This window comes from Schistocerca cancellata, chromosome 8, assembly GCF_023864275.1.
Source record: "Schistocerca cancellata isolate TAMUIC-IGC-003103 chromosome 8, iqSchCanc2.1, whole genome shotgun sequence".
Taxonomy (NCBI): domain Eukaryota; kingdom Metazoa; phylum Arthropoda; class Insecta; order Orthoptera; family Acrididae; genus Schistocerca; species Schistocerca cancellata.
The window spans coordinates 125,364,192-125,384,917 of record NC_064633.1 but is presented as its reverse complement, the minus strand read 5'-3'; the positions used below and the strand labels follow the sequence as shown (position 1 = coordinate 125,384,917).

The window sequence follows — 20,726 nt, the reverse complement described above, 5'->3', positions numbered from 1 at the left end:
TGCCGAAGAAGCCTCCGGGGGCGGCGACGCCGGCCGCAAGATCCCGGTAGGATGCGAATCTGGGGACAGAAAAATCTGTGGAAGAATCTCACAATCGACAAACACAACAGCAATGTCGCGATACGATAAATCGCAATCGCGATAGTCTACAATCTGACCTTTATCAAAGTCGGAAACGTGATGGTACGCATTTCTCCTCCTTACACGAGGCATCACAACAACGTTTCACCAGGCAACGCCGGTCAACTGCTGTTTGTGTATGAGAAATCGGTTGGAAACTTTCCTTATGTCAACACGTTGTAGGTGTCGCCACGGTGCCAACCTTATGTGAATGCTCTGAAAAGCTAATCATTTGCATATCACAGCTTCTTCTTCTCGTCGGTTAAATTTCGCGTCTGTGGCACGTCATCTTCGTGGAGTAGCAATTATAATGGCCAGTAGCGTAAATCTTCAAAAACTAACAACTCTGATCTACTAGTCAGGAATAGCTTCTGAGCAAGGTAGTAAATTCCTGTGCCGGCTGTTGACAAGAAATAAGAAAGTTTCACTGTACGTTGCAATTCATGTGTAGCACAGTGAGCGCCGAACTGAGCGTACCACTCGTTCCATTCGTCTTGCTGTGCGTTTGAAGCTCAGAGCGGTCGAATCGAATAAGGCGGTACCCTGGATGTGGCTAGCTGGTGTGGCGGAGTTGATGCAGCAGTGGCTTGTGCAGCAATGAGCTGCTGTACTGCGTTCATCAACCTCGACATTTGGTGTGGTTCTGAAACTCAATAAACTGCATTAGATCGGAGCCAGCAGCAACAGGAGGCGTAGGCGCAGTTGGTGTAGGAGGCGTGTTAGGAGCCTTTTTAATGAGAGGAGCGCTGGAACAAAATAATTAGGAGCAATGAAAATACAGAAATAGCACGAGCGTTGCGACTAGTCTGCAAGAGAGAACACAATTAGTAGCAATGCTCCTCTGAAAGAAAAAAAGAGAAATATTAGTGACGCGCTGTGACGCTGTCGAGTGTGGCCGGTACTTGGACGGGTGACTATCCAGGCCGCCATGCGCTGTTGCCATTTTTCGGGGTGCATTCAGACTCGTGATGCCAATTGAGGAGCTACTCGACCGAATAGTAGCGGCTCCTGTCAAAGAAAACCGTCGTAACGACCGGGAGAGCGGTGTGCTGACCACACGTCCCTCCTATCCGCATCCTTAACTGAGGATGACACGGCGGTCGGATGGTCTCGATGGACCACTTGTGGCCTGAAGACGGAGTGCTGTGATGTAGCGGCGAAGAGCGAAGGCAGCATTAGTTCTGTAATCCCCGGCGCCTGTATGCAGTCGATGCTTTAGGACCTCACAAGAGCAATGTGTTGCACATTCCTCTGTGCCCGTTTCTGTGTGTTTGGATACTTGTCTTTGCGTGTGAGTAGTACGATTATGTGACATACCTAACGTTTACAAGTCTTCACCAGCGGCCCGAGCATGGAAGTCTGGAACTTTAACGTTTTCATTATCCCTATGATATGATGCATTTGGTGTCACCGCCAGACACCACACTTGCTAGGTGGTAGCCTTTAAATCGGCCGCGGTCCGTTAGTATACGTCGGACCCGCGTGTCGCCACTATCAGTGATTGCAGACCGAGCGCCGCCACACGGCAGGTCTAGAGAGACTTCCTAGCACTCGCCCCAGTTGTACAACCGACTTTGCTAGCAATTGTTCACTGACAAAATACGCTCTCATTTGCCGAGACGATAGTTACCATAGCCTTCAGCTACGTCATTTGCTACGACCTAGCAAGGCGCCATTACCAGTTACTATTGATGCTTTAAAACATGTACCGTCAAGAGCGATGTTCACCATTTATGGATTAAAGTTAAGTATTCCACAGCTACGTCCTTTTTTGCTAGTATAATTTCATTGACCTGTTCCAGACCTCACACCAGGCTGCGTGAGCTAAAACGCGTGCCTTTCGGCTTCCTCTCAAAACAGGGTTGGCTCTCTTGCCAATCCACAACAATACACCTAAGAAATACAAGTCAGGTGGAGACGGCCTGACATCCAGAGGGAGAACAGGTGAAGCTGCGATTTTAGCTGACGGTTATCCGCCGGCGAGGAATAGAAACCTTCTTATTCTGCCGGGAGCCGCTCATGCGCAGTATAGGAGGTGTATACTGTACACACATGCGTATAACGCAACCTTCCTGCTCGTTAATGTTTTCACCGGTGGTCAGCAGTGAGCAGACGAGATTTCCGTGATCTCTTGAGGACTCTTTTGGCTATCACATGGGAGAGTCTACATTTTTTTCAGAGAATAATTTTTTATAAATACAGTACCAAAACGAAAGAAAATTCTTTTTTTTTTGTATTTCCGTTCAGAAAAGCTGTATATCTAATGATAGCTTCTTATCGCAAAGTGGAGAGAAACAAATAAATAAGCGTGCTTATTGAGACGTACAGAAGGGAAATGTTTCTATATGATCCTCTAGATACGCTGTACCATAATGAGGAAGTCTACATATGATCAATTCTGACTGTATATGTTTTACATAAATGTGCATATAATTTTACTTTCGATATGTGTATGTGTCATCTTAATTAGTGAAAGTACCCCACGTGTTTGATTTGATCGCATCTTTTGTATTTCGTCAGCATCCCAAGAATTCTTGAGAGAACAGGCTGAGCAGTTGTGCTGGCAGCGACCAGTGGGGACTGTAAAAACTTCGTCGGAGGCTTTCGCGATAAAAAGGGCGCCTTTAGGTGGAGGGCTAATATACGGCCCTCGCTGAGTGGTCACGCGGTTTGAGGCACCACGTCACGGAGTGCGCGGCCCCTCCCGCCGGGGGTTCGAGTCGGCCCTCGGGCATCGGTGTGTGTGTTGCCTGAGGGAAGCCTCGAACCTCCGGCGGGAGGGACCGCACAATCCGTGACATGGCGCCTAAAACCGCGCGGCCACTCCGCACGGCGGCGCCCTGCAGATACGAGTAAAAGCCGCCTGGAGGCATCACAGCGGCTGTGTCCCTGTCTGCGCACGTGTCAAAAACGGCCGGCTGGGTAGGAGTTTCAAAAATGTTCAAATGTGTGTGAAATCTTATGGGACTTAACTGCTAACGTCAGCAGTCCCTAAGCTTACACACTACAGGGTTATTACAAATGATTGAAGCGATTTCACAGCTCTACAATAACTTTATTATTTGAGATATTTTCACAATGCTTTGCACACACATACAAAAACTCAAGAAGTTTTTTAGCCATTCACAAATGTTCGATATGTGCCCCTTTAGTGATTCGGCAGACATCAAGCCGATAATCTCCTCCCACACTCAGCGCAGCATGTCCCCATCAATGAGTTCGAAAGCATCGTTGATGCGAGCTCGCAGTTCTGGCACGTTTCTTGGTAGAGGAGGTTTAAACACTGAATCTTTCACATAACCCCACAGAAATAAATCGCATTGGGTTAAGTCGGGAGAGCGTGGAGACCATGACATGAATTGCTGATCATCATCTCCACCACGACCGATCCATCGGTTTTCCAATCTCCTGTTTAAGAAATACCGAACATCAAGATGGAAGTGCGGTGCGGCACCATCCTGTTAAAAGATGAAGTCGGCGCTGTCGGTCTCCAGTTGTGGCATGAGCCAATTTTCCGCGGGCTACGCGTGAAACTTGCCCGCACGCGTTCAACCGTTTCTTCGCTCACTGCAGGCCGACCCGTTGATTTCCCCTTACAGATGCATCCAGAAGCTTTAAACTGCGCATACCATCGCCGAATGGAGTTAGCAGTTGGTGGATGTTTGTTGAACTTCGTCCTGAAGTGTCGTTGCACTGTTATGACTGACTGATGTGAGTGCATTTCAAGCACGACATACGCTTTCTCGGCTCCTGTCTCCATTTTGTCTCACTGCGCTCTCGAGCGCTCTGACAGCAGAAACCTGAAGTGCGGCTTCAGCCGAAACAACTTTATGAGTTTTTCTACGTATCTGTAGTGTGTCGTGACCATATGTCAATGAATGGAGCTACAGTGAATTTATGAAATCGCTTCAATCATTTGTAATAGCCCTGTACTTATAATAATTATTCTAAGGACAAACATACACATCCATGCCCGAGGGAGGACTCGAACCTCCGCCGGTACCAGCCGCACAGGTAGGAGTTTGTGGTCTCGGCGTAGCATCTGCGACTCCTCAAGCGGAAGTCGCGGTTCGACTCCAGTGTGGACTTTGATTTTCACATGTGCTGTTGGCGAGTGCATCCTCAGTTTGTTTCAGATGTTAGTGTCAAGCAAAGTCAGAATTCACTCCGTTGGGTTGTTAATTTGTGAAAACAAAATTTGACGTAAATGGTTCAAATGGCTCTGAACACTATGGAACTTAACATCTGAGGTCATCAGTCCCCTAGACTTAGAACTACTTAAACCCAACTAACCTAAGGGCATCACACACATCCATGCCCGAGGCAGGATTCGAACCTACGACCGTAGCGGTCCCGCGGTTCCAGACTGAAGCGCCTAGAACCGCACGGCCACACCGGCCGGCTTGACGTAAATACTGCATAATTTGTGAGGAGTAATTGCAATTATACGAAGATTTACACGAATTTACACGAATGTATGTGAGTATATACAGGCATAACTCTTCAAGCCCTGTGGTAACTTAAGATGATTTGTTACGCGTATTACCTGTACATACTATGCGCCAAAAATTAGTGTTCAAATTGTTCAAATATCTCTAAGCACTATGGGACTTAACATCTGAGGTCATCAGTCCCCTAGACTTAGAACTACTTAAACCTAACTAAACTAAGGACATAACACACGTCCATGCCCGAGGCAGGATTCGAACCTGCGACCGTAGCAGCAGGCAGTTCCGGAATGAAGCGCCTGGAACCGCTCGGCCACAGACGCCGGCTAAAATTAGTGTGTCCTCGTACAGTTACAGATGGAGGTGAGAGAAGGATGAGGGTCATATTAATCGAAAATAGTCGATATTTGCGTCAAATAGACAGTGTTTATGGTCGCTTTGCCTAATGATAACGTGTCTAACATTTATCTCAAAGTATGGTGGAATTGAACTCGGTGAAATAGATGTTTCTGAAACAGAAGTTTTTAGAACCTTCTACAAGGAACCAAAAAAAAAAACAACACATCTTATTTCCACGCCATTGTGTCCTAAGAAATTATTCACCTGTCGACATACGAACGTACGTAACCATCATTTATGTATGTTGAAAGGAGCAAAGAAAAAAAAAACAGCATGGACTACAAACCTCCAAGAAGGAGAGGTATCTTGCGAAACAGCGGGTAGTCAGGTAGTAGCTTATTGTAGATGAGTGACTGGCTGTGTGACACGGAATAGGACACTAGTTTATGAAAAAGCGTCTGGCAGAACTGCAAGAAGAATTATTCGTTGTATAATGACTGACAAGTTGACTGTGGGTCGGCGTAACATGGATGATAACGTAACTGGTTGTTGTAGTGAACTATAATCATTTTTAGTTCTTTGCAGGTAAAAGTTAAAAGAATTCACCACTGCTGGAATGTTTCTGCACACAGAACATATATATATATATACACGCTGTTAGTTCTTTGAGTTTTAATTTAAAGAAGAAAACAGTTTTAATGTTTATTATATGCACGCCAACAAAATTTCATATTATTTCTTGTTTTTAAAACTATGTGTAATGTTTCTGCTTAATAATATTTCTTCTCATTTGTGTTATATTTTTTAAAAAAAAGCGCTTGGTTACAGAGCGGAATTATTGTACCACTAACAGCCCACCCACCGCTCAAGAGGGGTTAGGGATATGAAATAACCATAAAGGAAAAAAGATTCCACGCTCGACCCCAAATAGAAAGCAACGCAATTAGCTGGTGACGGCCCATGTGTTCCGTTAATTACGGAATTATCGCCGAGTTCTTTTTGCGTCGCGGTCACTGCTTGCGAACGGATACGTGCGATATTTCGTGCACACTGCCGGCTGCCGGGGAACAACAGTCTCTATAAATAATCATATATTTTACTCATTTACTGAAAATATTAAGTTACCTGATAGTGCAATCCTGGCCAGCCATTACGCCTCCTACCAACTTTAAGTCGGTTCAGAGACCCATGCGCACGTCCATTGTAACCCACGGGACTAGTATAGGTTACCGCAATGCAGCTTGGAAACATCTATCAAACAGGAAATAAAATCATAAAGGTCTGACAATGAACACTCAAATGAACTGTGCTTTAGCTTCACGTGAATATTCTAGCAAGCTCCAGAAAAACGTGTACTTAGCGGTATAATTAAAGACGACAGAGGTCTCTGTTGGTGTACAAACATTATCGGTAGTCTCTTGAGAACCAGTACTTACTGAATAATAGGTACGATAAGAAGCATTACTCCAAAAGACAGGCTGCCATAAATTGAAACATGCTAGTACGCCAGAAGATCGATACACGCAAACGTTGACAACTACCATAGCAAACTACTATCGAAAGACCTCTTCCAAAACCCTAAGAAAATTGTATCTTCAGATGTTCCTTGGAACAAGAAAACTTAGATATGTTGTAATTATTCGACATATCCATTACCAAGAAGATGGCTGATACGGAAGTGAAAACGTGTTGAAAAGCAGCTAAAACTGCTTGAAATGTAAGCCCTAGGACCTTCCATTTAGAATTTACATGTGAACTGACAGAAGTCTCAACCGTTATTTTGGTTTTGAACATAAAGACTTACCTTGAAATTAGGTGATCCGCTCGAAGGCATCAGCATGCATTCCACATGCGTCGATCATAAGAAAACCAAACAACTCGCGTTTTTCACACACAGTGTTCTGAGCCCTGAAAGGTAATCAGGTGGATCCTTTGTTACTGTATTCTCGAAAACTCTTGTGTTCAGTATCAGGCTGTCGCCTGTTAAAAAGATACGTTTCTCATCGATGGTTTAGGAATGGTTAGCTTTGAACAAAAAATTTCGCGTATGTTATCTTGAGTGGAGAATCATCTACAGTCACGGAAATAATGTCTGATGTACGCACAGAGATATCATAGACTCATTGGTGTTACTGTTACAACTGTTAATGACAAATCGAAGTGTATTAGTCACCATTTCAGGGAATTCGCATACGATAAGAAATTTTATCTGCTATAGTTTGTAATATTATGCCGTGAGATCTTGAAACACTATCACAGCAGATGGGGGGAAAGAATGTTCGAAACATTGTCTGCCACCATATGTACTCGGGGGTGCATAGTGATGTTACGTGGGATTTACATATGAAAGTACAGTGCGTCCACCCCCCCCACCCCCACTTCTCGTACGAATTGTAGCCAACTTGCTTATCCCGCGTCCCGTAGATGTTGCTGCAATCGGTTTCTTGTCCGTCGGTCGCGAGCACACTAGTGCACAAAGTCGAGCAATTTTTATATCTAGACAACGTCTATAGGCAATCGAGCGATTTTTTATCTAGACAACTGAGAGACATTTCTTGCCCATAGAGACGCTTTTCCAACAAAATCGCAGAACTTTTGACCCGTGTTCCAAATAGGACACATGAGAAAATTCTTAGACAAAGTTGCCCAACATGTCGTAGTGTGGACGTGTTGGTAGACAGAACCTCTAGTTATTCTCTTTGCGCCGTGGTAACACGTCGTCGGTTTTTCTATTACTTTTGTTTTTCTTAATGTTAAACATAAAAAAAAAATGGCTCTGAGAACTATGGGACTCAACATCTTAGGTCATAAGTCCCCTAGAACTTAGAACTACTTAAACCTAACTAACCTAAGGACATCACACACACCCATGCCCGAGGCAGGATTCGAACCTGCGACCGTAGCAGTCCCGCGGTTCCGGACTGCAGCGCCAGAACCGCTAGACCACCGCGGCCGGCTGTTAAACATCAATTATGAAGATGTGGCCACCGGAGAAAGTGTTGCACCCAACTGAAGATTTCCACGCGGCGTCGTGTTTGTGGCTAGTTAGTAATTCCGAATATAAAATTCACAACAAGAAGTTGGTTATCAAAGAACCGCCGAAACAGATGTTAGGTATGAGTGAGTGATGTCGAAAAAAAAAAAAACATACTGTCGTCTACTTACAAAGCCGAAAGTAAATTACTGCCTAAACGAAGCCCCTCCGCAAACATTTGACGTTTCCACCAACGTCTGCTCTTTCGATTTCTTTCACCATCTATTATTGTCACTGCACAAGGAGCGTTCCGAACAACGTGAGCCATATTTAGCAAATGTCGAGGAACAAGGCATTCAAACGTGTACATGAGGTGAAGTATCTAGACTGGCTACATAGATTGCCGAGCTAGATGTGTATAGACAGTTCCTCTACAATGTCTACAGAAAAACGCTCGGTTTTGTATGGAAGTGCAGCAAAAAGCGTAAAATGACTTGCTATATACGTTGCCGAGCTAGATGTGTACAGACAGTTCCTTTACAATGTCTACAGACAAATGCTCGGTTTTGTATGGAAGTGCACCAAAAAGCGTAAAATAATATGGCAAGTGCATAAGTTAGTAAAATGTTAGGATTATAATTAATTTTGTTTTATTTGTCCAATCACAAAATTGCTAAAACGATTTCTAGAGATAGTCTATCGTTTATATTTATAACGAGATTCCCGGTCATTAATCATTAGTTCCCGAGCACCGTAAAAGTCTCAAAATGCTTCACACGATTTTAGAATCCAAATGAGATCGCACAAATATGTTTTCCGAGACAGCTTTAACAATTAATTCCATCTTTACGCGTAGTTGCACTTCACACTCTAGTGCGCCTGTTTCCACCTCGAAAACAGATCGTAGACTGCCTTGGATTAACACAGCATCGCACAATTACGTCATCCGAGGCACTTTTTCGACGAACTGTTCCGTCTTGACATGAGATCAGATTTTAAATACGGATTCATGTATTGCCTCGTCGGAAACCGATCGTACACAAATGGTGAGCTATCTTAGTACTTATGTGTCTTTCCTCTCAGGGCGCACTTTTGATTGGTGCATCCTTTCCATCAGTAAACACTGACAGTAACTACGATTAGTAATTATCGTTTTCTGATTAGTTAAGTGATATTGAAATTATTATTATTAACAAGTTCTCAGTACAAGTAACATCAGCACGGTTGGAGCTGCATTTTAACATTTAAATAGTAAATATAAATAATAAAAGATTTGCTACTTGGCGCGCAGAGTTGTAGAGGCATCCATATTGTGTCTCCCTGTTCCAGTACGATAAGGCTCTTGCTCTCCCGTCCGTTCCCACCCTATGTGAACATCTGGCAAGTCGTTATATGAATCTGCCTTGTGATCCTACCTACTACTAGGGCTGGGCAAACATACTCACTTTCGAACGGGCTCGAGATTTCGCGATACGCCGCAGCGTTCGATACAGTATCAATCACGTGACATTTGACTCGCGCGGCGTGAGTGCGAAGGTTGCGAAAGAAACTACGAACCAGCCGCAACAGTAAGCTATTGCTCAGCACAGATTTCTCAATTTCGTGAAACAGTGGAGGGAACAGTTTTAAATCCTACCACTGCACAAACTCTTATTGCGTTTCAACAGTTTGAAAAATACCGAGATCTCATACAGTATGCATGGAGGTATGAACATCGGAGTTTGCACCCGTGCTCACAACAGCTAGACGGGAACGCTGCTACAGATCGTCGCGCCGCAAGATCTTCGTCCACCGGTCGCCGAGGGCCACGTAGCTCCGTCTCTTGCCCACATCCGCGATTCCCTGATCGAACTGAGCTACATGACCGACGATCTACCGGCGACAAGGGCGCCGAGCACGAGAGATTACTACCGCATCTATCAGGCACGACAACCCCCGTGACAACGTCGAACAACAACATCCAACCATCCGCTGGACCAGGGTGTGACGAGCCGTCCAAACCCCGTACCTGCCCACGTACGCTCGTTCCTTGTGGTATGTTGTGGTGAACGGCAAATTAGCCACACACCAGCGCCTCCATTCCATCCATCTCACTGACGACCCTTTGTGTCCGCACTGTGCCGTCGTCTATTCGGATGCGCACCGCCTGACATGTGCTGTGACAGGCAGATGCTGGATCTTGTACAGCGTATGCTGGCGCTTCTGTTGCGACGACAGCAAGAGTCTGTCACGCCTGACGAGCTCCTACACCCAGATACCACTTACTTTCCCACTACCAGAACGAACGCCGTCAGCTGGCTGAAGGGCATCGCTCTGTATTACATTTTGCAAGCCGCGCCTGAAAACGCTCTGGACTTGAGGGTCCATCTGTCGACGACTCATGAGGCGGTCAGCCACCATGCATCCTACCGCACACGACTATCGAATTATTTAGGTGCATTATTCGAGGATCCTCCTGCCCATTGGAGCGGTCCGAGTACTAGAAAATGATTCACGGCACACGATTGATCCTCAGAGAAAACGGTTTAGAGGGAGCCCCTTAGACTCATTACGCGAAGGCGAGTGGGAAGCTTCTGGTGGCGTTCGTAGGATCCAATTAAAACTAAGAAAAACAAGAATAAAAAGAACAGAAAGAACTGATTGGCTGGCACTAGTCCAAGAGTCAAACCCATGCAAGATACGTTCCACATGCACCATACAGAGATGTCGGACTGGCTTCCAGAGATAGTATCGTATCTGAACTACTTTCTTCCGTGTAGAAGACAGAGTAGTTACAAGTTTTGTATTAATGAAACAAGTCAGTGTGAATAGCACACATGTTTGAAGCTTTCAAAGATTATTACTATTAAAGATTATGCCACCAAATAAATGCAGTTGCTGACTTCGGTAAATATCGCATGAAAATTGCCACAACAATGTGAGTGTGTGGGTTTTATTTTTGTCAAGTTGCGCGATGGATTGATCCAACAAGTACCCTTTGGCTCCTGCAAGAAACAATTTCCACCTCACACTACTACAGAAGTCAGACAGACGCTCCTAATGTACCAAGAAGAACTGCTTGAAAAACATTCGGCAACAAATATCTTCTGGAGTCGTCCGCTGTAAGGAAAAGACACAAAAATATTCTATATATTCTTACGTAAGTAGTGGGATACTAGGGCACGGGAGTATTGCTAGTTAGTGTAAGAAAAACATTAAACGAACGAAAAATATTATTTATTACAAAAAATTCTGAGAAATCAAGTGAAAATTTTTCTTATAAAATAATAATATATTTCCGGGTTCTTTTCGGAACAGTAGATTGCCTCTTATGGATAGGAATGCTATTATTTTACAAAGTATGGAAAGTTTCTTTTCTTTAACAATGTTATTTACTTGGTAGAATGGCTGAGAGCCGCGCCTACACAACTTGAATAACTTTTCTAGGTACAGTCAAGGCTGTCGTGTGAGAAATGTAGTGGAGCGTACTGTTAGGGAGGACAGATGGGGCTCGCATACGCTGTAGCGCACAATAGCGTGAGCTGCGACCACTGCTGCCTGCGTCGCTAGTTGCCTGCAAATAACACAACTATCTCTTTCTATCTGGATTGACCTTCGCCAATCAAACTCTCCCTACACCTTGATGAAGTCAAGGACTCTTATCCGCCCCTAGTCTAACTATTGGCGTGGTACACCGGTCAGATAACCAGTCTACCGGGATGCCACTCAATAGTCGCTAGCAGGCGTTTAGCTAGTAATCTGTCCGTGTTCACACCACACAATAAGTGTGGCGGCCAACACTGTGAACAACGCTTAATCGCGAGCGACTCAGTATAGAGTGTCACTCCGATTCACTAACGACAGAGGTGCTCTCCCAGTGAAGTACTGAGGAGAGACTTTGTTCCTCGCTCTTTGCGTACATGTACGAGCGCACTCGCTCTTGTTACGTGTTCCCGCTCAAGAGCGACAGTGGAACAGCCCATTTTTCTGGAAAAGTTGCATAGGTATATCATTCGCTGTGTACCCTCACTCCTCTGACTCTTTGATTCAGAAATATTCCGCCAATCAGCATTGCTCTTTTAAACGGGAGAATGATGTCTCGTTTAAGTCGACCAATGCAGAAATCTGTAGCATCTCCATTAAGCGTATACTGTCCTCCTGTGAGAACTCCATAACTACGCACTTGGTCCGTGAAAAAATGCGTCTTCTGGGCGCTCCCACACAATGTAGCGGAATTTGCTTTTAAGTCGAACACAGGGGCAAAAGCTGTCTTCTCTCTTCTCTCTGGGCAGTCGCTTCGGCCAAAGTAGGTATGTTGTTGACCCAGCCCTCTGAAGGGATGGTCTTCCCAGCGGGCTGGTTTCCTCTTTAGAACGAAAATTCCTGTGGCCATCATGTTGTGTATGCCAGCCTCGACTTTTTAACCTCGGTGTACACTTGTGCAAGTTAGAGGTAGCAAGTTATACATGTGATGCCAGAAGTTGTTCATGTGCTTCGAATTAAGCATCTGGTCATGAATTACTTCCAGAGCAACGTTCGCCGGTGCAGTATGTAATGTTTCAAAGGCTGCTTCTGATGGTCGTTAGCGACCAAGACGGAAACGGGAGAGGCGCGGCGGTGAGTGGCAGTGATGGGTCGCTGGCTGGCGAACCCGAGTGCCGCGGGACGGCCCGGGGACGGCTTGGTAACGACGTGTCGACCCTATGGAGGCTTCAGCCCTCAGCCTTTCATGCAGCAATGTTTTCTCTAAATTTTTTGTGCTTGTTTCTGTACTCTATATTCTCTGAAGTCCCGATGCTATTGGTTTTAAAGGCGCCAACTATATCACTAACTGCGTGTACGGTCCGAATTCCCTGCTGTCACAGCGATCAATCTCCTCCAAGGACTTACCACGAAGTCTTGATACACTCGAGGCAAAATTCTGTACCGCTTGACGTGAATCGTGGTAAACAGATGTGCTGTGGCCTTCTCCACCAGGCATCACGGCGCCTAGAGTATCAGCAACCAAACCGACAGCCAGCAGCCGCGGGTTGCCCGCTTGCAGGCACACCGAAGCACTACACAACCGACAGGCAATATTGATGAACGGCCAAAACAGCAACAGCAACACCACTGCAAAGACAACAGGGGCCAACAGGGGCCACTGCCGGCCCACATAAACATAAGGAAGAGGTCGCTGCAGATCCCGGAACTATATTCACACGTCAAACCACGTGTTGGGAAATAGTTCCGAGGTACTCATCCGCCGAAGCGCTATAAAGGCCGGCGCTCGGCCGCACATCGGGAGTTCATCGACCGCCAGCAGACGTGGATAGCTGCCGCCCCGGCAGCCCGGCTAGGATCTTCTCGCTGATCTCTGGATTAGGCTTGGTATATCGGAGAAGTCTCTGGCGGAGACTAGTAGGAACTTATTTCTGTTGTTTTCTATATTATTCTTGTATGTAGTTGGGATTCGAAGACGGATCACTATTTTGTGTTGGTGTTATACTGGGAGAATTTGTTTTGGTTAATTGAACAGTCCAATAGATTGTTTTCGGACTTTGATCGTTAGTTTCTTCTGCTTAAACAGACATCTCAAGATGTTTCCTGGTGACCTGGAGAATTAAACTTGAACTAAATAAGCCCTCGGTCACAATTTTTAGTCTTTTTGACCAGGTTTCAGCACTTCCACGAGTGCCTTCATAAGGAAATTAAATATTTCAAGTGGCCCATAACATAAGTACAAATTTATGGGAAAAGAGATTTTTAACATAAAAGTGTAAGTACCGACTAACAGAAAGAGACAGTACTTACATATCACGTATAAAATAAATATCAAGCCAGAAAGGTTTTAGTCACAAAAAATTTAAAAATAATACATGAAAGGCGAGCCACTGTGGCCTGCTCACACCTATAAAGCCACAGGCAGCAACAGACCGAGCCGCCCGCGTTATTAAGTGCGGGCAGGTGAACATTACTCCAAGAGTGCCATGTGGTAGCTGTAAATACAGGTAGGCTACTTAACATTTAAAATATAGACAGTTGAATGTTAAAATGAACAGTATTTAGCACATGATCTCACAGGCAAAGTTTTATTTGACAACAGCAAACTTGGTAACTTTTTTCTTTCTGTAAAAGCATAGAAATACAGTTTAAACTGATTAACTGTACAAAAAAAAAACAGTACTTTCACGACACGTATAAGATAAATATTAAGCGAAAAAGCTTTAGTCACAATTTTAAAGTAGAATACGTGGAAAGCAAGTCACTAAGGGCTCTTTGCGCGGGATTAGCCGAGCGGTCAAGGGCGCTGCAGTCATGGACTGTGCGGCTGGTCCCGTAGGTTCGAGTCCTCCCTCGGGCATGGGTGTGTGTGTGTTTGTCCTTAGGATAATTTAGGTTAAGTAGTGTGTAAACTTAGGGACTGATGACCTTAGCAGTTAAGTCTCATAAGATTTCACACACATTTGAAAATTTTTGAACGGGCTGCTTGCATATGTCGAGCTACAGGTAGCATCAGACTGATGCAGATTTCAAAGCTGGGACATCAGCAAATGTCAGCGTGCGAACCATTCAACGAAACATCATCAATGCGGACTTTCGGAGAGGAAGCCCCACACGTGTAACCCCGATGACTACACGAAACAAAGCTTTTCGCCTCGCCTGGGCCGTCAACACCGACAATGGACTGTAGATGACGGAAAACATGTTGCCTCGATGGACGAGTCGTTTCAAATTGTATCGATCAGATGGACGTCTACGGTTATGGAGACAACCTCATGATTCCATGGACTTGCATGTCAGCGGGGACTGTTCATGCTGCTGGAGGCTCTGTAACGATGTGGGACGCGTGCATTTGGAGTGATTTGCGACCACAGATACGTCTAGATACGACTCTGACAGGTGACACGTACGTATGCATTCTATCTGATTACCTGCATCCATCCATGTCCATCGTACATTCCGACGGACTTGGGAATTTTCATTAGGACAATGCGACACCCTACGCTTCCAGAACTGCTACTGAGTGGCTCCAGGAACAGTCTCCTGAGTTTAAATACCTCCGCTGGTCACCAAACTCTCCAGACATGAACATTACTGAGCATATCTGAGATGTCTTGCAACGTGCTGTTCAAAAGAGATCGCCACCCCGTCGTACTCTTACGGACTTATGGTCAGCCCTGCATGGTTTCAGTTCCCTCCAGCACTACTTCACATGCTCGCGGGGGCCCTAAAATGTGTGTGTGGATTCCTAAGGGACCAAACTGCTGAGGTCATCTGTCCCTAGACTTGCACACTATTTAAACTAACTTATGCTAAGAACAACACACACGCACCTATGCCCGAGGGAGCACTCGAACCTCTGGCGGAAGGGGCCCCGCAATCCGTGACATGGCGCCTTAAACCACGCGGCCAAACAGCGCGGCGCGGGTTGGCTCTTCAGTGTAGATTCGAGCATTTCCTATGGATGGTTGCCAAGAGTCGCTCTGTTTGACCTTGGAAAGGCCGAAGGTGACTGCTGTATCCATTTGTGGGGCGACAAGTGATAATCCAATGGTCACTGTGTTTAGTTATAATAGGCACTGTGCGTGCTTTAAACGTATCTTCGACGTTTCCAAGAACCGGCAAACTATTTTTGCGGTCAGCCAGGAAGCAATGAAGAACATACTGACCAAAATTTCCAGCTTACAGATCCACATCACTCTTTGTGCTCACTGGAAGCTGATGTCCCTACTTGCTACTTAAGCGGCTGGATCAGGAACTATGGTTATATATAAAAGTTTTGAGATTTTTACTGATTGATGTATTCAGTGAAAGTGCACACCCACAAAATATAACTCTTAATTGTAACGAATTGCCTTCTCGGAAACAGCACTATTAACAGTTCAGAGGCTACATCTGCGGGAAGTTCCAAGTAAAGTGCCATATCGCCCTTACTTCTAATTACCAAAAGATAACTACCCGCCTAAAAAGTGTAAAATAATTTCGCTACTTGCCGCACAGTTTTGTCAACGTTACGGACGGCACAGTTACTTACGTGAAATCTAAGCAATCCAGGACGGTGCACACTCCTCGCGAGTTCACTTCCTACTTTTACGGGAAACACTTTTTGTAGCTACCCGGCTCTGCCTTCATCCAAGACAGCGCATGCGGGCGTTTGACTGACGCCGACATCTCGGTGCGAAGTGTCTGCTGCAGTTGCCTCTCTGACCGAATTCACACTACTGGCCATTAAAATTGCCACACCACGAAGATGACGTGCTACAGACGCGAAACTTAACCGACAGGAAGAAGATGCTGTTATATGCAAATGATTAGCTTTTCAGAGCATTCACACAAGGTTGGTGCCGGTGGCGACACCTACAACGTGCTCACATGAGGAAAGTTTCCAACTGATTTCTCATACACAAACAGCAGTTGGCCGGCGTTGCCTGGTGAAACGTTGTTGTGATGACTCGTGTAAGGAGGAGAAATGCGTACCATCACGTTTCCGTCTTTGATAAAGGTCGAATTGTAGCCTATCCACATTGCGGTTTATCGTATCGGGACATTGCTTCTCGCGTTAGTCGAGAGCCAATGACTGTTAGCAGAATATTGAATCGGTGGGTTCAAGAGGGTAATACGGAACACCGTGCTGGATCCCAACGGCCTCGTATTACTAGCAGTCGAGATGACAGGCATCTTATCCGCATGACTGTAAAGGATCGTGCAGCCACGTCTCGATTCCTGAGTCAACAGATGCGGACGTTTGCAAGACAGCAACCATATGCACGAACAGTTCGACGACGTTTGCAGCAGCATGGACTATCAGCTCGGAGACCACGGCTGCGGTTACCCATGACGCTGCATCACAGACAGGAGCACCTGCGATGGTGTAGTCAACGACGAACCTGGGTGCACGAATGGCAAAACGTAATTTTTTTCGGATTAATCCAGGTTCTGTTTACAGTATCATGATGGTCGCATCCGTGTTTGGCGACATCGCAGTGAACGCACATTGGAAGCGTGTATTCGTCATCACCATATTGGCGTATCACCCGGCGTGATGGTATGGGGTACCATTGGTTACACGTCTCGGTCACCTATTGTTCGCATTGACAGCACTTTGAACAGTGAACGTTACATTTCAGATGTGTTACGACCCGTGGCTCTACCCTTCATTCGATCTTCGTGAAACCCTACATTTCAGCTGGATAATGCACGACCGCATGTTGCAGGTCCTGTACGGCCCTTTCTGGATACAGAAAATGTTCGACTGCTGCCCTGGCCAGCACATTCTCCAGATCTCTCACCAATTGAAAACGTCTGGTCAATGGTGGCCGTGCAACTGGTTCGTCATAATACGCCAGTCACTACCCTTGATGAACTGTGGTATCGTGTTGAAGCTGCATGGGCAGCTGTACCTGGTCACGTCATTCAAGCTCTGTTTGACTCAATGCCAAGGCGTATCAAGGCCGTTATTAGGGCCAGAGGTGGTTGTTCTGGGTACTGATTTCTCAGGATCTATGCACCTAAATTGCGTGAAAATGTAATGACATGTGACTTCTGGTATGCTAGTTGTCCAATGAATACCCGTTTATCATCTGCATTTCTTCTTGGTGTTGCAATTTTAATGGCCAGTAGTGTAGTTTGCGACCCCGTACTCACTGGAACGCCTTTGCTTCTACACTCCTGGAAATGGAAAAAAGAACACATTGACACTGGTGTGTCAGACCCACCATACTTGCTCCGGACACTGCGAGAGGGCTGTACAAGCAATGATCACACGCACGGCACAGCGGACACACCAGGAACCGCGGTGTTGGCCGTCGAATGGCGCTAGCTGCGCAGCATTTGTGCACCGCCGCCGTCAGTGTCAGCCAGTTTGCCGTGGCATACGGAGCTCCATCGGAGTCTTTAACACTGGTAGCATGCCGCGACAGCGTGGACGTGAACCGTATGTGCAGTTGACGGACTTTGAGCGAGGGCGTATAGTGGGCATGCGGGAGGCCGGGTGGACGTACCGCCGAATTGCTCAACACGTGGGGCGTGAGGTCTCCACAGTACATCGATGTTGTCGCCAGTGGTCGGCGGAAGGTGCACGTGCCCGTCGACCTGGGACCGGACCGCAGCGACGCACGGATGCACGCCAAGACAGTAGGATCCTACGCAGTGCCGTAGGGGACCGCTCCGCCACTTCCCAGCAAATTAGGGACACTGTTGCTCCTGGGGTATCGGCGAGGACCATTCGCAACCGTCTCCATGAAGCTGGGCTACGGTCCCGCACACCGTTAGGCCGTCTTCCGCTCACGCCCCAACATCGTGCAGCCCGCCTCCAGTGGTGTCGCGACAGGCGTGAATGGAGGGACGAATGGAGACGTGTCGTCTTCAGCGATGAGAGTCGCTTCTGCCTTGGTGCCAATGATGGTCGTATGCGTGCTTGGCGCCGTGCAGGTGAGCGCCACAATCAGGACTGCATACGACCGAGGCACACAGGGCCAACACCCGGCATCATGGTGTGGGGAGCGATCTCCTACACTTCCCGTACACCACTGGTGATCGTCGAGGGGACACTGAATAGTGCACGGTACATCCAAACCGTCATCGAACCCATCGTTCTACCATTCCTAGACCGGCAAGGGAACTTGCTGTTCCAACAGGACAATGCACGTCCGCATGTATCCCGTGCCACCCAACGTGCTCTAGAAGGTGTAAGTCAACTACCCTGGCCAGCAAGATCTCCGGATCTGTCCCCCATTGAGCATGTTTGGGACTGGATGAAGCGTCGTCTCACGCCGTCTGCACGTCCAGCACGAACGCTGGTCCAACTGAGGCGCCAGGTGGAAATGGCATGGCAAGCCGTTCCGCAGGACTACATCCAGCATCTCTACGATCGTCTCCATGGGAGAATAGCAGCCTGCATTGCTGCGAAAGGTGGATATACACTGTACTAGTGCCGACATTGTACATGCTCTGTTGCCTGTGTCTATGTGCATGTGGTTCTGTCAGTGTGATCATGTGATGTATCTGACCCCAGGAATGTGTCAATAAAGTTTCCCCTTCCTGGGACAATGAATTCATGGTGTTCTTATTTCAATTTCCAGGAGTGTATATTGCCACGAATCCCCTCTCCCCTAGTTCTACCTTATTCTTCTAGCTGCGTCAATTTTTAACGTCAGTTAAACGGAAAGAGTCGGGCGTTGACAGCGTGTGTCTTTCTGATTGGCAGGCAGTGTTGGAGGTGTCCGGCGCCCACAGCCCAGCGAGTCGCGAGGTCGCGAGCACGCGACAGCCGCCGCCGCAGCCGCCGCCAGAGCGAGGGCCTTGACCCTGTGGGATGGCCACCTGTTGAGGGGCGCCAGACCAGACAGCCGCAGCCCTCGCCACCTCACAGCCGGCGCCTGCGCCTGCGCGGGGATCCGCCGCCCGCACCTTTCGCTACGTTCCGCAGGTAACCCGCCACTCCCACTGACGGCCGCCCGACACTCGCAGACTGCCAGTAGGCGCCTAGATCCTTGTACGTTTACAATATGCACGCCATTTTAGCTTCGACTTCCCTCTGTGTCCTCTAGTTTGGGAATGTATCCCCACAGAATGTGGAACGTAAACTCGTGCAGTCATTAGTTCTCCACGATTGCAGTATAGCCAAAAAGGCACGAGCAGTGAACACTGTAGACCAGTGTTTCTCAAAGTGGGGTGCACCAACCCCTGGGAGTCCTCGGCACCTAGCCAAGAAGTCAATGACGCCTAAAATTTGAAATGTGTTGTAGTAAAATGGAACTCACAGATGTTACGCGACAAGTGATTCTTCCAGTTACTGAAAAGAAAGCAGTTAGAAATTATTCCTAATTAGTTTATCTGAGTTTAGGTGATCGCTCTGAGCTTGTGATTATAGCTTGATACCAGTGCCTACCAATATTAATTGTATATTACAGCACTGAGGATGGTCACTAAGTCACTGAAAATCGATTTTGCTGACAATAAAACAACAAAATACGGCCAATGCTGATTTACCTTCCAATTCTATCCACTATTTGGTCGTGATGCACACAACACGCCATGGAGTCGCCAATCAATAAAATTATTCATGCGTTGGGTAAATTTAAATGTTTTCCTGTTTCACTAAATTTTTAGCCCTGAAGTCTGTCAACCGTTATATAGTACTACTTCAAGTACGAGAAACTCCTTCTGCCTTAGAGCACTTATCCAAAAGCGGTTGTACATTAACGGCACAACTCCTCGGAATTTCGTGGATTTCATCTTCAAGCGGAGGAAAGCTGCCACCACTCCCACCAATTTCAGTTAAAAAAGTAAATGTTGGTCATTCCTATGCTCATAAGCATCATGCCTCCCCCGCCCCACCCCCCAATTCTGGGATTTCTAAAAAAAACGATGAGCAACTCCTCCCAAGGCATATTCCTAGATCCGCCATTGCGAGTAGCTCTTGACTCAAATTCGGCACAGTTGCAAATTCTTTACAGACGAATCGAAAAACTGGTAGAAGCCGACCTCGGGGAAGATCAGTTTGGATTCCGTAGAAATATTGGAACACGTGAGGCAATACTGACCTTACGACTTATCTTAGAAGAAAGATTAAGGAAAGGCAAACCTACGTTTCTAGCATTTGTAGACTTAGAGAAAGCTTTTGACAATGTTGACTGGAATACTCTCTTTCAAATTCTAAAGGGTAAAATACAGGGAGCGAAGGGCCATTTACAATTTGTACGGAAACCAGATGGCAGTTATAAGAGTCGAGGGGCATGAAAGGTAAGCAGTGATTGGGAAGGGAGTGAGACAGGGTTGTAGCCTCTCCCCGATGTTATTCAATCTGTATGTTGAGCAAGCAGTAAAGGAAACAAAAGAAAAATTCGGAGTAGGTATTAAAATCCATGGAGAAGAAATAAAAA

At 46.4% G+C, this 20,726-nt stretch overlaps 1 protein-coding gene across 1 annotated transcript in view; it reads left to right on the top strand.

Annotated features, from left to right (window-relative positions):
* Positions 1–19,146: 19,146 nt before the first annotated feature.
* LOC126094554 (tumor necrosis factor alpha-induced protein 8-like protein) overlaps positions 19,147–20,726 on the top strand; it is a 531,244-nt gene continuing 529,664 nt past the window's right edge. The window contains exon 1 of the mRNA XM_049908988.1: positions 19,147–19,270. The gene's annotated coding sequence lies outside the window, so the exon portion shown is untranslated. The remainder of the gene's footprint in view (positions 19,271–20,726) is intronic.